This window comes from Nothoprocta perdicaria, unplaced genomic scaffold (assembly GCF_003342845.1).
Source record: "Nothoprocta perdicaria isolate Ctin4 unplaced genomic scaffold, notPer1 scaffold_174, whole genome shotgun sequence".
NCBI lineage: Eukaryota > Metazoa > Chordata > Aves > Tinamiformes > Tinamidae > Nothoprocta > Nothoprocta perdicaria.
This window is the reverse complement of record NW_020454916.1, coordinates 1,444,904-1,461,762: the sequence shown is the minus strand read 5'-3', so window position 1 is coordinate 1,461,762 and position 16,859 is coordinate 1,444,904.

Here is a 16,859-nt window from a genome sequence, read left to right as displayed (position 1 = left end):
GTTAATGAGGAATGACTATGGATGGAAATTCATGAGTAGTTTTCATAAAGGAAGACTCAGCACCCTTCTAAGAACTGTCACCTTTGTAGCAACCTGTGAGAAAAGTATGTATATTTATTTTCTACTCAACAGCATGAATTAAAACCAGAGATCGAGACTTCACATTGCAGTGTCTTTGTTATCTTAAAACAGGAGACTTGACAGAGTAAAGGGAGAGAAATGCTCACTTTTGTCACTGGTATCAGTGGTGGTCAAAGAGTGATAGAGGCCTGAATACTTGATAATTTGCCTGCAGCAGTGCTTGTACTCCATGGGAGTTGTTTGAATTAAACACTGCCAACCAGGGAAAAATCAATAAAGTTGTTTAAATGGTTTCACAGGGGCCTTTGTGATGATTGAATATTACTCTTCCTACAAGACTAATTTTTTTTTCAGTTCATGACCAGTAACTAAAGTTATCCAGGCTAAGAGTTCAAATGAAGGCTGAGGGTCTTCTTTCCTTACTGTCTTCTTTCACTGAAAAATAGTTTTCATTTCCTTTTTTTTAACTAAACTACAACAAATCAATAAAACTCCCAGTAGCAACAACATTAATGTTCTAAATATCCCTATTTCCAGCTAAATCTGCAGAAAAGAAAAGGCAAGATCAACACTGATTTACACTAGCTAAGGATATGCTCTAGTATATTTTGGGGTTAGATGACATTCAATCAATTTGCCTATGGAATGATGTACTGTACAAAAAGAACTGCAAATGATACAGATTTTCACTGTGCCATAGAATAAGATTTTATTTCTATATGAAGCTTTTGACTCTTTTTTGAAGATAAATATCAAGTTGAAGAATTTAATAGCATCCAAAATTGTGCATTTTAAAGGACATATCAGAAATTTATATTATGAATAAATTAGCTACTAGCTTTGAAAAATTGTAATCAATCTCAAGCTATCTGCAGCATGACTGTATACAGAATCTCTTTACTGCTTTAAGTATTAAGACCAAGATGCAGTATACGGTAGTTAAGAAATTTAGAGTCATGTTTACACATGTTTAAACCTGAGTCTTGCCTTAACGCTATGTCAGCTAATCTACTACCAATTCCTCCTATTGCTAGTGTAGACTGACTATACAGCCTTTGTATAGTTAGAGTCAAACTAGTGGCAGCTGTCTAAACTCTCTGTGTAGACACTGTTTCTATTATTATAAGAAATGAAAGAAACAGCATAAATCTGAGGAAATCCTCTGTCACCATATCAATGGAAAAGATTCTCCACTCTTGTCTAGAAATGTAATACTCTCATATATAATTTTTTTTTTCGTTCCTTATGAAATGTTTTAGTTCCTTATGAAATGTCCCTTATACATCTTTTCTGAGGCTATCTTCATTATTTTCCTGCTAGAAATCGCACTGGAAGCAGAAAAAGAGTGGAATAAACAGGGTCATGGGAGGCAGGCCTCCTGGCTGTTTATCTTTGTGTTGCCATTATTCAGTCTCTAGCATGTGCCCTGTTTTCTGTGCTAAAACAATGAAAACAATGAAACAATGACAATACCTAACTACTAAGAAATGTTCTGAGAGTTAATTAACACTTATTACATGTTAAAACCTTCATTAAAAATTCTCTAGTGTGAATGAATTACACATCTTGGAGCAATAACGGAGGAAAATATGCCAACACAGAAAACAAGAAAGAAACAAAGAAAAATCATTTCAGGAAAGTCTTTACAGTGTTTCTTGTTTGTTTGTCTGTTTATTTGTTTTTCTCCCCAGATTTAGAAGAAGGCACTATAAAACACTATTTCTGTTGGGTTCCCTTCTTCACCATTCATTGTATTAGACTAACTTTTTCACTGGAACATATAGCTTGCTACAGCAATATATATCTACATGCAAGCAACATTACAATAGCCTCTCTGTTTTTCTCTGTTTTGCTCACCAGCCTACACTAGCTCCCTACCCCAAATTTTGTCTTACCAAACACCACCAAACTCAAGTATAGCACTTACCTTGTTTACATATTAAAAAAAAAAAAGACTATGAACCTAGCCTGCATCTTCTAGTCCTTTTTCTATGCCTCAAGTTGAGGATACAAGGGGTTTGTGGTTTTTTTTTTTATAAATGATCACATATTTTGCAAAAATAGAATTCAGAAGTGACTGGACTTCCATCTATTAAAATGTAGTAGTTTGTGTTGGGTTTTCATTAAAATTTTTCATAATATCTAAAGAAGAAGTACTGATTCTCTCATAAGAGTCCCAATATATCATATATCTACATGATTAAACATACATCCTCAAATTTCCATTTCTTAGCACAGATTGTCATTTTATTTCCAAGTTCTATCAACAACTAGAAAATGCAGATGAGGCATAAATATAATTGAGGGAAAAATCAAGATGTCTTTTAATTATAGCTTCAGACAATGGGGAAATATTTGGTATGTTTTCTACTTGAGCCTAACTAGCTCATCCATCTTTCTTGATAAGGTTCTTTTGTATATGTGTGCCATAGGCCCTCTGCTGGAAAAGTGATTATCTGACTACACTGAGACTTGTCTACTGCACAACATGGTCAGTTAGACTATTGTAATGAAGTCTGAACTTCATTTTTGTGGTTGTCTGCCTTAGTGAATGAAACAAACACATATTTGTGGCCATGACAAAGTTTTTTTAAAAATTGCCAAGTAGAGATTATTAACTTTTTAAGAGCTAATAATTTTCCATCTGATGAAAATCTTAATTAAAAATCCTTATGTTAGTTGATTTTTTTTTTAATTCCACTGTTGATAATAAATTCTAATATCTGGATTGTCTTATATGTGACATTTGCTTTCATAAGCCACGCAGTTATCAGGAGCTAATCCTGTAGAGAAACTAATCAAGGAAGGTGTTACACAAATGCAAAACATATGATTAAAGAGAGGGAAGGAAAACCTCATGCAAAGAACTGAACATTATAATGAAATTGCCACAGAATGGAGATGTGAGGACTTCAAGCTCAGTTTAATTAGGCCACTGAGTGGAATCCCCTAAGACTGACAAGAATTGAACAGCTAATAATCAGTTTGTTCTTTACTGATTACTAGCTAATCATGTCCCAAACACAACCTCACTCCCCTTTCTCATTTTTAATACAGCTGTAAGTCTTTTTTCTAATCTCTGTACTTTTATGGGCACACAAGCCCTAATCAGCTAATATCAAGAGCTTCAACAACCAGTATCTTTAAAGACCCCCCTATTGTTTGTGGAGCAAATATTTGCATCCTTCAGCATTACATTGGTAAACATTGCCCGTTTTTGTATGAAGTGATGAGAAATCCACTATGCAAGAGCAGCAGATTTTGTTACCTTGTTTTCAAAGGTTAATTTCTGTTTTCCAACTGCTGAGTGTATCTCTGCTGAGTGCTATAGTTCCGTGTCCAAAGCAGAAAATACATTTGCATTCATGATTTCTTGCAGATCATGGCAGTGAATTCTGAGACATATTACTGTGAAACTTTTTTTTTCCTGTAAAATGAAAGAATAAACCTACTTTTTATGATTTTTGTGTGTCATCTTACTTTGGATCTGTAAATTCACAGAGCTATATCCACACAGCTGTTTGGAAGATGCCCATTGAATTCAGTGGACCTTAGGTTTGACCTGTCAAGTTCAGTGAAGCAGTGTGGACAGAGAGTTAACCAATGTCAGAAAATGTAGAAAGCAAACTAACAGAACACAAATGTATCAACTGATTGCAATGGGACCACCATCTACCATATTTTTAGAAAGATTTTTTGCAGAAAGAGATGAGGTGTCACTGGTCTTTTCAAAAGCAGTAAGCAAAGAAAGTGCTATATAAATGCAGAACACATAATTGAAGGCTGTAAACAAAGCTTATACATAGAAATGAAAATTTTCATAAAATTGAACAAGATATGTAAAGGAACATGAGTAATTCTATTAAGACTTCCAGTATCCCAATTGTAATTTTAATCCCCCCAAATGCACGCTCTGGCATTTTCATGGATTTTCAGTCAGGATGTGAATGCCCAGTTTCTGTGTATATCTCACTGTTCATCTGTAAAGTGCTTACAAATGCTTTTTATTTGTATAAGCACTGAGAACTTCTGCCATTTTGACATGTCTAGAGGATTTGTAGGCACTCTAAGAAACTTTATAGATTATAACTGAGATACAGGACACTTGCAGAGGATATCTGTCTCCTGATCTCTGCATAAACTGTTTCTGTGTCTTAATTGATGAATTTTTGATGCTGCATGCAAGTAAATACATAGAGAGAGATGGAGGAAGAAAAGTCCTTAGGTAATGCTACATACCTTCATATCTCCAGACATCATAATCTGTAACAATAAAATAGTTGATAAAGTCAATTGAACACCTTCAAAAGACTGTAAGGATATTGAAAAAATCCTAAACAAATAACAAATAGTAGGGAAATGTCAAGTGACAGAGGAGTGAAGTCATTATCTATACTACAAGCATGTCCAAGTTACTTTAAGATGACTTTACTTTTAACATTGCTTTGACTATTATTACCATTAATGAGTGCTACAATAGTATAAATGCAGCTGTAGATAGCTGACAGGAGTGTGTTGGAAATAAATTATGTAAATAAATTCAATATTAATAAAACAGTTAATATAATCCTGGTGTCTTTCACAAAATGGGTGATTTGCACTTTTTGGATTGCGCTTTATAAACACAATCACCATGGAAGAAAGAGTTAAGGAAATAAATAAGTGAATCTTGCACTATACTATACTATACTATACTATACTATACTATACTATACTATTACTTCACAATGCCAGTATGTATAGATTCAGATACAATCTAGATAGGGAAAACACTGAGAAATCAAAACATAACAAGAACTGTTTAATTTAAACTTTTAGCTTTACAATCTCCATACTGCACTGATTGCAGAAACAAGTCCAAATCTTTAATTGTAGAGCCATATACTAATTTTGAAAACTCATTTTTAAAAATTATCCAAATCAGACGATGTGCTTCTGCTATACCTATTTTTTTGACCAATGCATTTGGACCTTTTCTATTATTGCTGCATTTCTATTTTCAGGTGACTTCCAATAGGAGTGATTGTCTTGCAATACAACACAAGCAAATTTGACTCTGTACTGGCTCATAGTTTGTGAGATGTTGTCACTTATACCTACGCTCCCAAGTATAAATGGCAGCAATTTATACCTACTTTTCATTAGCTGGACCAAAACTTTAGTTGATTTAAATTAAGAATGTCAAATTTACTAAAGCTGAGGATGTTATTTGATCTGTGCATGTAATTAATATACAGTAGAGACTCATGTTCCAGTGCTCACTATGCCTAGTATATGCCAGTAGCACTCAAAAAGAAAACTTAACTCAGTTCATGTGGCTAGTCCAGGCATTTCAGTACTCAATAAATAATTTTTTATCAAATCAGAGAAAATAAGAATTGAAAATTTCCTTTCAGTTCTGTAATTCTACAGAATGTTGAGAAATCATAAATATATGGGCTAATTTTGTGAATTTTGGAATTCAGGATAACTTGAAAAAGTCTATCTAATAACAGGCTGCCCTCCAAATCATTTATAGTTCTACATAAAGTTCTCTCATTTACAAGATTTTCCATTTCCAGCTACTAGCCAGCATTATCTTCTATTTCCTAAAGACAGTACTCTGAAGGGGCCTTGGTGACTGAGGATTCTGAGAAGGCAGAGTTACTAAATGCCTTCTTTGCCTCTGTCTTTACTGCTAAGGTGACCCCCCACGATCTGCAGGGCTCAAGTGGAAGAGATGTAAATGKGCTAGAGGAAGACCTTCCGCGGGTTGAGAAGGATTGGGTTAGGGATCACTTAGGCAAACTGGCCACTCAAAAATCTATGGGCCCAGAGGGGATGCACYCAAGAGTGCTGAGGGAACTGGCCGAGGTTATTGCTCAGCCTCTCTCCATCATCTTTGAGAGGTCCTGGAGAGCAGGGGAGGTGCCCGAGACTGGAAGAGAGCCAACGTCACTCCAGTCTTCAAAAAGGGCAAGAGGGAGGAGCCGGGCAATTACAGGCCGGTCRGCCTCACCTCYRTCCCTGGAAAGGTGAWGGAGCAGTTCATCCTAGAGAGAATCTCCAGGCATATGAAGGAGAAGAAGGTGTTGGGGAGCAGTCAACATAGATTCACCAAGGGGAAGTCATGTCTGACGAACCTCATAGCCTTCTATGATGGGATGACTAGCTGGCTGGACGAGGGGAGAGCCGTGGATGTTGTCTACCTTGACTTCAGCAAGGCTTTTGACACCGTCTCCCATAATATCCTCCTACGGAAGCTCCGGGAGAGTGGACTAGATGAGTGCACGGTGCGGTGGATCGAGGGCTGGCTGGATGGCAGAGCTCAGAGGGTGGTGATAAATGGGGCCGAGTCCAGTTGGAGGCCTGTGGCCAGGGGTGTCCCCCAGGGGTCAGTACTGGGCCCGGTGCTGTTCAATTTGTTCATCAATGACCTGGACGAGGGCACGGAGTGCACCCTGAGCAAGTTTGCAGATGACACCAAGCTGGGTGGAATGGCCGACACTCCGGAGGGCTGTGCTGCCATCCAGAGGGACCTGGACAGGCTGGTGAGTTGGGCAGAGAGGAATCTCATGAGGTTCACTAAGGACAAGTGCAGGGTCCTACACCTGGGGAGGAATAACCCACGGCACCAGTACAGATTAGGGGTCGACCTGCTAGAAAGCAGATCCACGGAGAGGGACCTGGGAGTCCTGGTTGACACTAAGTTAACCATGAGTCAGCAGTGTGTTTTCGTGGCCAAGAAGGCCAATGGGATCCTGGCCTGCATGAGGAGGAGTGTTGCCAGCAGGTCAAGGGAGGTGATTCTGCCCCTCTCCTCAGCTCTGGTGAGGCTGCACCTGGAGTACTGTGTGCAGTTCTGGGCTCCCCAGTATAAGAGGGACGTGGAGCTTCTCGAGAGGGTCCAGAGAAGAGCAACCAGGATGATTAAGGGAATGGAACATCTCTCATACGAGGAGAGGCTGAGTGAGCTGGGCCTGTTTTCTCTGGAGAAGAGACGGCTCAGAGGGGATATGATTAATATGTATAAGTTCAGGAAGGGAGAATGCAGGGAGGAAGGGGACAAGCTGTTTTCATTAGTGGCCAGCGATAGGATGAGGGGTAATGGCCATAAGCTGGAGCACAGGAAGTTCCGTCTGCAGGTGAGCRGGAACTTCTTTACTGTGAGGGTGACAGATCAGTGGAACAGGCTGCCAGGGAGGTTGTGGATTCTCCTTGTCTGGAGGTCTACAAAACCTGCCTGGATGCCACCCTGTGCCACATGCTGTAGGTGTGCCTGCTTGAGCAGGAAGGTTGGACTAGATGATCTCTAGAGGTCCCTTCCAACTCTGTGATTATGTGATTCTGTAATTCACAAACACTTTTTCTGTCCCTTTAAGCACATGAAATTGTTTTCACAATAAATTTATGATTTTCCCTGTAAATATTAAGAAAAGTACATTACAGCTTTCAGATGTTGAGGCCTATTGAAATCCTGAGTTCCGAAAATGGATTTTAGGGCCTGATCTTATTTAATGACTTGTTTTGAAAACTTCGCATGTACAATGTACAATGTACAATGTACAATGTACAATGTACAATGTACAATGCTCATGAATGTATATAAATGTACAAAAATGTACTCTACTCTTTAGTTTTTTAAATGACCATTAACCTTATACTTTGTGTATTAACCATAAACCATATCTTTAACTTGTATAGGTATAAAAAGTGATTGCAAATGATGTTCTTACTATAAATCAGAAATTTAAATATATTTAAATATTAACACTAATATTTGAATTTTCATTTTTAGATTTTGCTTTTCTTTAAAAAGATATAATTTTAAAAGTATTAATGTAGCGTCTCCATTACCATAGAGTAAAACACTTTTATTTAAAAAAAAAAAAAAAACATTTTATCCAGAGTAAAGATAAGGAGATGAGTGTCAAGAAGTCATCTACAATAAAGACAAAAATAAATGCCTCCTCTGGTTGATTCTTTAAATAAATAAATAAAGTGGAAGAAAAGAAGGGAAGTGACTACAGAAAGAAATTGATTGATGTGTTACTGCTGTGTGATGTTCAGCAAGCCTTTCTCCTGAGAGGCTTTATTGGTTTGCTGGTACTAAATTTTCCAAACATATATATATCTTCTGATGCACTGCAAGTTTGTCACCGTTGAGAAACTACGTCAGCCAAGTTAGAAAAGTCAAGAGCCTGTAAAACTTAAGCCATCCAGAACTGCCACTAATGGAAAAAAATATAGACAGATATTAAAGAAATTCAAAGTTATATGAAGGTTGATTTTTTAGATGGATGAAGGTGAAAGGTAAAAAGAACAGGCATTACATTTGCATACTGCTTAAAATATCTACTTAGGGAACATAGAGAAGAATAATTTTAAATACAAGAATATCATGTCAGACAATGCTACTAAAATAATAAAGAAAAATAGGAGAGTTTATATACTTAGAATCTCATAGAAATTCACAATTCAATCATCTGAGAACCTTCAATATAAATTCTATTAGTAAAGCAACTTTTAAATTGGCAGCTAAATATATGTTATATATATAAAATCATAACAATGAAGGAACTTGGCTTTACTTTTTCTATAACCCTAAACCTACAGAAAGTCATTGTACAAGTTTTTAGAAAACCYTAATTATTTCCTTTATTACAGTATAAAAGCTTATCTTTTCCATAGGATATTTACCTAGTGCATTCTCTTTTTTAAAGATTTTCATAATATAATTTACCTTGCACATTCAAAGAGCAATGATTTTGCACTTWTTGATTGGTTAAGGACATTTCAGCCATTTTATGACTTAAAAGACTTATTTTGTTTGTTTTGTATCACAACGAGAACAGAAAAAGATCTTTTGGCCTCTAATCAGAATTTTACAAGAAGTCATTGAACTAAATTTATTCAAGTGTATGCAAGTCTTCTGTTTGCAGAAAGGTGTAGTGCTGGGAAATATCACCTCAGTTCTGAAGTGAGATGAGGATAAACTATTTATCCAGTAAATATAAATCTTTGAAGCCTGCTTTTTATTCCATGGAATTCAGAAAATAATCTTTGYATTTTGAAGTCAACCACAATTCAACCATACTTTGAAACCTTTCGTATTCACCTTCTGCAACACTGAAATGTTCAAGTTTATTGGCAGAAATCCTTCTCAAAAATTATATTTCTATGTGGAATGCTCAAAATATAGTCCCTGGAAAAGATGTTCAATTGTGTAGAGAACCTGTATCACAGTTGTATATGCGCTGGAGTAGGCACTGTAAACTTAGATCTAATGTTCTATTATCTAATAAAGGAGAAATGATATTATGAAACTTGGGAAATTAAGAAAAAATTAGATTTTTCTTTTCAGAATTCACTTATGTTCCACCTGTAAACTCACATGGGTAGGTAATATGGGCCTCTCAAAGAAGGATGATATATCCAGATTTTTTTTTGCGAAACATTTCCAGATCGTATCTTTGTACTCCTGATCAAATGCATGATCAAGTATCTCTGGGAGAAACTATTTCTGAATCAGAATATAGTGTTGTAGTTGGGTCTTTTCCATTCARTATGGTAGTCACCCCTGGGAGCACCATCCTCAAATCAAGTGACAAAGGCAGATGGAGAAAAAACAGCATAACCATGACAGTGCATGTTTGTAACAACAAAACTAAGACAACTTAAAAATTTAAAAACAATAAAAAAACTTAAAAACATGTTTAACTATGTGTTCTGCTTCTACAAGAATAATTTGTTATACTAATTTAGTTCCAATTAGGCACTATCTTCCATGAAGAACCACCTCTGCCTGCAAATTATTACCTTGTTGAAAAGCTGACAGATTACTTTCTACTACTGCATGCAGAAATAAGAGATCCTTATGAATGACATGCCATAGCCATGAAAACTGAGGACACAGGGAGCACTTACAGCTGATAAGAAGCATTTACTCTCTGCCACTTTAAAGGCAAATTCTCCCTTGGATACCTTTAATCCTACCTGGCACCTTAAACCCAGATCTTTGCACTGAAGCAAGAAGAGGTGAAAGTGAGAAGGCATAGCAACAGAGAGACAAATAGATTTAACAAGATAGGCAAAGGACTTATGGACACAAAATATAAGAGGGAACAAGGAAATAATGGTGGGGGAATAATAATAATAATGATAATGATAATAATAATATAATAATAATAAATAATATTGTGCTTGAACAAATCTATTCCTTATCCAATCACAGAAACTGTCCACAGAACTTAGAAAGAGATCTTATATTCAGAAATGCATTTAGAAAATTAAATGCTAAGTTGTACTTTTTTGTAATAAAAGGAAGTTATGTCACCTAGGTGATAAATATCATCAAAGAAAGTAGAGATTTGAATCTCTTAGTTAACTGAAATGTTTTGCCCTAGAAAGTAGAGCAAAATCTGCTTTCTTTCCATATTTCTGACTTTTACTAGTCCTGTTTATTTCTGAAATATCATAGTAAAGACCCAGAAAAACAAATCTCCAAACAACTACATCTGGTAATAAGTGATTTTTTTTTCCTTTCAAATGATCAAGTTTCAAAATTATAAATGAAAATATATTTCAATTCCTTTCCTAATTTAAATGCATGCACCCAGGCTTAGTTAAGAGCTATCCTTGGTCACAGCTTTCTACGTTTTGAAGATAAGAAGTAGAAACATTTTCCATGGCCCAGTAGACTTAAGAGTTCTGTAAGCTTTTTATGAGTGTTGTCACTATAATAATGCAGATGCTTTTTGAGTATATAAGACTTTAAGACTTTAGTATATAAGACTACCTTTAAAGTTGGGATTTCCATCACTGCCTCAGTGTTACAGAACCATATAACCTGAGGACACTGGTTAATCATATGAAGCAGAATGTAAGCAAGATCATTAGATTCCACTGATCATTTTAAACACTGTGCATAGCAATTAATGACCATGGATTCTTTTTATCTATAAATAAGTCTTAAGAAGGAAATGTTATAATACAGATACAGACTTAAAGCAGTGAGAGCTTACTGGTTCTAAAAAAATATTTCTCCTTATTGAGAAACAAGACAAATTACACATATTCTTTCTGTTTAATTTAGTGGTCTATTGAAGAAATTCAGATAACTTGAGTCTTCAGACTTTCTGCAGCTTCTGTGTCTTATCTTTTCTTATTCATCAAATGATCAATTGAGAAGGAATATGCCTCTCCACTTTTCATTTTTTTTTTCCAATTTAAAGTATATAAACAAATAAGCCTTATTTGGAGCTTGTCAGAACTGTGGGAGAACTATCATATCTATTGCTGCTGTGCTCTCTATTCTTTAGTCTGTGATTTCTTTTTAGTCTCAGTGAAACCTAAGGTGAAACAAAAGCCAAAGTAACTGCAGGATTATCATAGCATATAGCTAGCTTAAAGCAGTGTTAAAAGTGTTAAAAATAAACATATGCCAGTTATGGTAAGCTATATTTGAAGTCCTTATACAATGTTTAATCACCCTACATTAATAGAACTCTGGCATATCCAGCTTTATTTGAGGAAACACAGCTGTGATGCAGATGTCCAGATGCTGCTAGTCATTTTCTGTCGAATCAATCTTTTCTTAAGAAATACCTGGAGGTGGTATATAAAATAACATGCTGCTTTATGGAAGAAGATTGAAAGAATCTTGACAAAATAAATATATGACTGAAGCGATGCCTTGTAAAGAGCAAACTTAGTAAAAAATAAAACTATTGCAAAATGATGCTGCTTGACCAACAAATGGCTTCCAGCACTGGATATTGGTACTTCAAAGATACAGAGCTTTCTATCGCATTTATAATTATGCTCCCTGCACTGATAAATGTATTCATAGATTGTAAGTTTTTCAAATGTAAACACTCCAGAAGACAAAATATAAAATTTTAAAAAATATTTTACTGTATATCAAATGTAATTATATATTTCTATTTACTCAGTGCAAATGCTGTTTGCTAGGTACTTTAATATCAAATAGCTATGTGGGCTTTAGAATATCCAGTAATTAGGCATTGAAGTTAAGACAAAGCTGCTTGTATTTCAGATCTATTCCTTTTTGATGTATTTCACTCTCTTCTGTAAATTAAGGAACTTGCCTAGAATAGTTACACTTTATCAGCTTGGAATTTTAGCATAATGCTAATTTAAAGGAAGTTATGTCACATAATACTGTTATTCTTAGTGTTTAAGAATATAGTAATTGTTTTAGTAATTTCTATTCATCATCATTATTTTGAGAAGTTTTATTACTATTCATCAAAGAATATATATACTAAATGCACTCTTTGTTGCTACCATGGAAATGTTCAAATTCATAAAATGGTATAATTTTACACTAGCCAGAATGAGTGATTGGATATTCTATACAATGAATCTACTTTTTTTTTATATTCTGTATTATTGAATATAGTTAAATACAGTTGAATAATCATTTCATGTTGGCTACAATGTGGCATGCTCAAAGACCAATCTTATTGTATCTTTAGTTCATTCCAGTGGAATCCCCTACATTACAATAAATAAATAGCCCTAATTATATATGAAATTCCAGCTACTGCTGCCATGCCTGATTTCAGTTTTTGAGAAATACTGGTAATGTGTTAGTTTAGATGATATTACAGTGGTTTGGCACTGAGGGTTATATATACTGTCATGGTCTTTTTTTTTTCCATAAAAGAGTGACATTTTAGCATTTGCCATTACTAATAAATGAAAAGTTCTTCATCCCTGATACACTGACCAGTTGAAAAAATGCAGCATGAACATTTAGAATGGATAAGCAGCAGCATGATCCTGGCAGTTAGGAACACAGGATCACCAATCATCAAGCCAGATGGCCACCAACAAAGAGGACCAACCTGAGGTAAGCTGTGAACTTCAGCATCTCATGAATGGTGTTGATGAAGTATGTGTCCCACAGAACTGTTACATCTTGCACTGGGATGGCAGTGGCCTATACTATATCTTTTTAGGTCAACTTTTTCTTGCTTGGGAACTACCAAGGCACAGAGATTCAAACTTTCTCTCTGAACAGAAAGGTGTCCAGTGGTGGCAGTGAACAGGGTTGCCACTGAGKTTGTAAGACCTCAGGGCAGCAGGAAGTCCTTTGTGAGTTTTAGCATTTCTTTTTTTTCTCTCTCTAGGCAAGATGAATAACTGCCAAAGCATAGGTCAAAAACCTATGGAACACATCTTCCTCACTGCCATTCTCTTCCTCAGACTCTACCTTTTGTCATCTTCTATTTCTGGGCTTAATTTCCCCTGGTGAAACACACCCAATCTATTTCAGGTTCTTATCCCCTCGATGCTACCTTGATGGAAACACTGGGGGAATACAGAGGGAAAATAGTGTTTGGCATGGGAGGAACTAGACAATCCCTTCCTCTTCTTATTCTCTTTTACATTGACTCTCTCTTGCATGTGCAGTATATCTTTCAAGATAACATGGAGATATTAACAAACCGATATAGGCCACCTAAGAGTATATATTCTTTCATTGAGCTTGTTGATTTGGGCTGTATGACAATTATTTAGAAGCCAGCAGCATTTCTATTGGAAAATAGGCATTGTAGGGAAAACAGGAACTGTAAAGTTTCCCTTGAAATCTACTCTGACCAAATATCTGTCGTCTTTGTAAGTCTGCTTATGTCAATAACAAGGAAGCACAGCAAAATTTAAAATATTTATTAAAATATTTAAGCATGGCATTGGCAGTTGCTTTAAAAAAAAAATCACATTATTTTTATTTCTAGCAAATAATTCTGTTCCTTAAGAAGCTAGGAAAATTGGGGACATGCACAAAATAATTAATTTAACTTTTAAGTGTACATTTCCTAAAATTTCTGTTTAGGTTGTGGACTGACAAGTGCACAGATTAGTAAGGTCCATATCCTTTGTAGAACAACTATTTGTTAGTTGGCACCTACCTAGGAAAGAAAGGAAAGGATGACAGGTGCAAGCTAAAAGCTACTGACAAAGGAGTCTGACAAAACTGTAGTTTTCCTGACTGTGCAAGCCTATCCTGAACAAAGTGCTGCACTATCCTGGTTAGAAAATTGGGGATAAAAGTAGCAGTCACACCTGATAGTGTGGTGAACTCTCAAAGACCGCTTGGAGCCACTATTGTATGTTCTCCATTCCTTTTTAATCATTCCAGTCACCTACAAGCCGTTCCCTTTACCATTGTAACAGTAAAAAGTGAAGATATTTTTAACTGGTGAATGTTCATTTGACATTTTGAATGCTTTCATCATATTATTTAGGGTAGAAACACTGTTTCTCACAAAATAAAAAGATTTCAAGTAGAGTAGATTCAACACAAGGTAGTAAGAGCTTTGATTATGATATTTCAACAGCATGAGAATAGATGTAAAGGCTAAAAGAAAATTCTGTTTCTCTGCGGGAGAACAATCTTCAGAACAAAGACCTTTTACTACCTAGGACTTTACTAAGTTTTAAGTGCTGATTTCCCTCACATTTCTTTTCAACACTGGAACATCTCTATTAAAGCCTTTTAGACTGGAACATCATGCAGCGAATTAAAAGGGCACTACAACCTGGAGCCTGAGGTCTGTTATCACAATTTATTTAATTATAAAGTTATGCTTATATATATATAACACCTAATAAAAGTATGAAAGTGAAGTACTAAGGGTGTTGCATTTAAAGAGATGCTGTTSAAATTGACATACATGGTATTTTTACATCAACTCAGACACATAGAGTTTAATGCATTTAAATCCTAATGCAGAAAGCACATAAATACACTTTCAGCAGGCAACTCTTGAGATGAATGTGTCCTGCGGAATGATTCAGTCTGTCTCCTAGCTATGTAGGGAGATGCAGGAGAAGGCAGGAACCTATCATTTTGAAACAAGAGGTTGCTAGACACACTTTCTACCTTTGGCTTTTTATGTATTGCATGAAGATGAATGTGTATGAAGGTGGAATTGCCCTGACCCCAACCTCTGCAACATTGGTGTCTCCTCCCTTGCTTTGGTCTAGCACTAGGAACAAATCCCCTGTATGAGTGTCCACACTCTGAGTCCTTGCCTCTGAATACTGCCCCATTGCTATGTGGATAGATGGGAGGATCCGTGTGACTCTGGCCATCCTACCTGTGGAGCACTGGTGCTGACACCAAGATGTCGAGGCATAGAAGGAATGTGGGAAGAAAGAAGTCTCCTTAGAACTTCCCAAGTCCACTTTGGTGACTTTCATACCATCAGCAGATATAAGACTTTCTGTGTTGAAAAATCTGTAGGATCCTTATCAAGAAGCAATCTATCATATTTATTTATTTAACTACATCTTGGTTTACCCTTTATTCATCTTTGTTTTATTGTGTTTTACGGTGTTTCACCTTTGTTTTATGGTGATTTATCTCTACACGTCATTGTTGTGTGACTCATAAAATATAGTGTGATATGGAAGAGTCATGAACTGGCACCCATGCCTACTAAGAGTACAAGACCAACACAAGTTAATTTATCTAAATTCACCCTTTCTTAATATGAGCTAAGCACACACTGCTTTTAGGTAAGTGCTCTTCTCCCCTCATCTTATACTTGACAGTTGTTCATGTAAATTTTGAATCCATTGTATTTTGTTAAAATATATTCCAGCAGTRCATCAAGATCATAAGGCAAACCTCAATAATCTCTTTTTCAAAGTACTTCAAGTACTTGAAAAGTACTTTTTCAAGTACTTCCAAAAAGTAGTTTTGAAGAGGTGTGAAGTATACAAGCAAGAGTTGTAATCTAGAACACTGATGTTTAAAATATCTCCATATATACCTCACTGTAAGGGTGCAAAGGTGAAAATTTGGCTTCAACCTTGAGAATGACAACCTTCAGCTAAAACATAGTGTAACCAAAATTGTATTGTTATAAKGTATAGTTACATGTACAGTTACATGTAACTGTTACATGTATAGTTACATGTATATTGTATAGTTACAATGTATAAGTATAGTTACATTAACCTGTTCATTGTACAATATCCTTAAGCCTAATTTTAGGACTTAAATTATATATTTTACATTTTTTTGAAAATTTGAAATTCAAAATAATGATAATGTGACCTCTAATTTTACTCTTTGGGATCTTTTTAAGGAAAAAGGAATATATATATATATTATTATATATATTATTATATATATATATATATATGTGATGCATGATGTCATGATGTCCCACTGTAAGGGATTTCAAGTGAACCATTTGGACCAAGTGATTCTCATTTTAAGATCCTACAGTGTTTATATTAAGATGTCCAGTAAGATGTCTAAAGATGCACAGTAAATCACATTCACAGAAAGAATCCTCTTTTATTTTATGTGATGTGCAAGTAAGAGTCAGTCTTACTATCTCAAGGTACTTGTTAAAAGTATTATTAGAGCACTATATGAATCCCACAAAACTGTTATTTTCTTTGTTATAAAGTAGAAACTACTCTTATAGTGTTTTTCTTTTGCTGATGCAATTCTAAGTATCACAATGCCTATTTATTTGCATTTTAAAGGTAAATCATCAGCTGTTACCAATTCATCTGCCGATTCTTTAGAAATTCTGAATCCTAGATCATTACCAACGATCATCCAAAAGTTTCAAATGCTCTATTCAAAGGATATAAGCTCTGCAAAATTAAAAAAAAAAAAAAAAAAAAAAAGTAGAAGCAACTGTGCATGTTGCTTTCAGTTCAAGTGGAAATCCTGGAAAAAAACATTCATATTTTATATTGAGAAGTCCAGACTTTATCAGGTCTCAGAAACAGATAGATACACA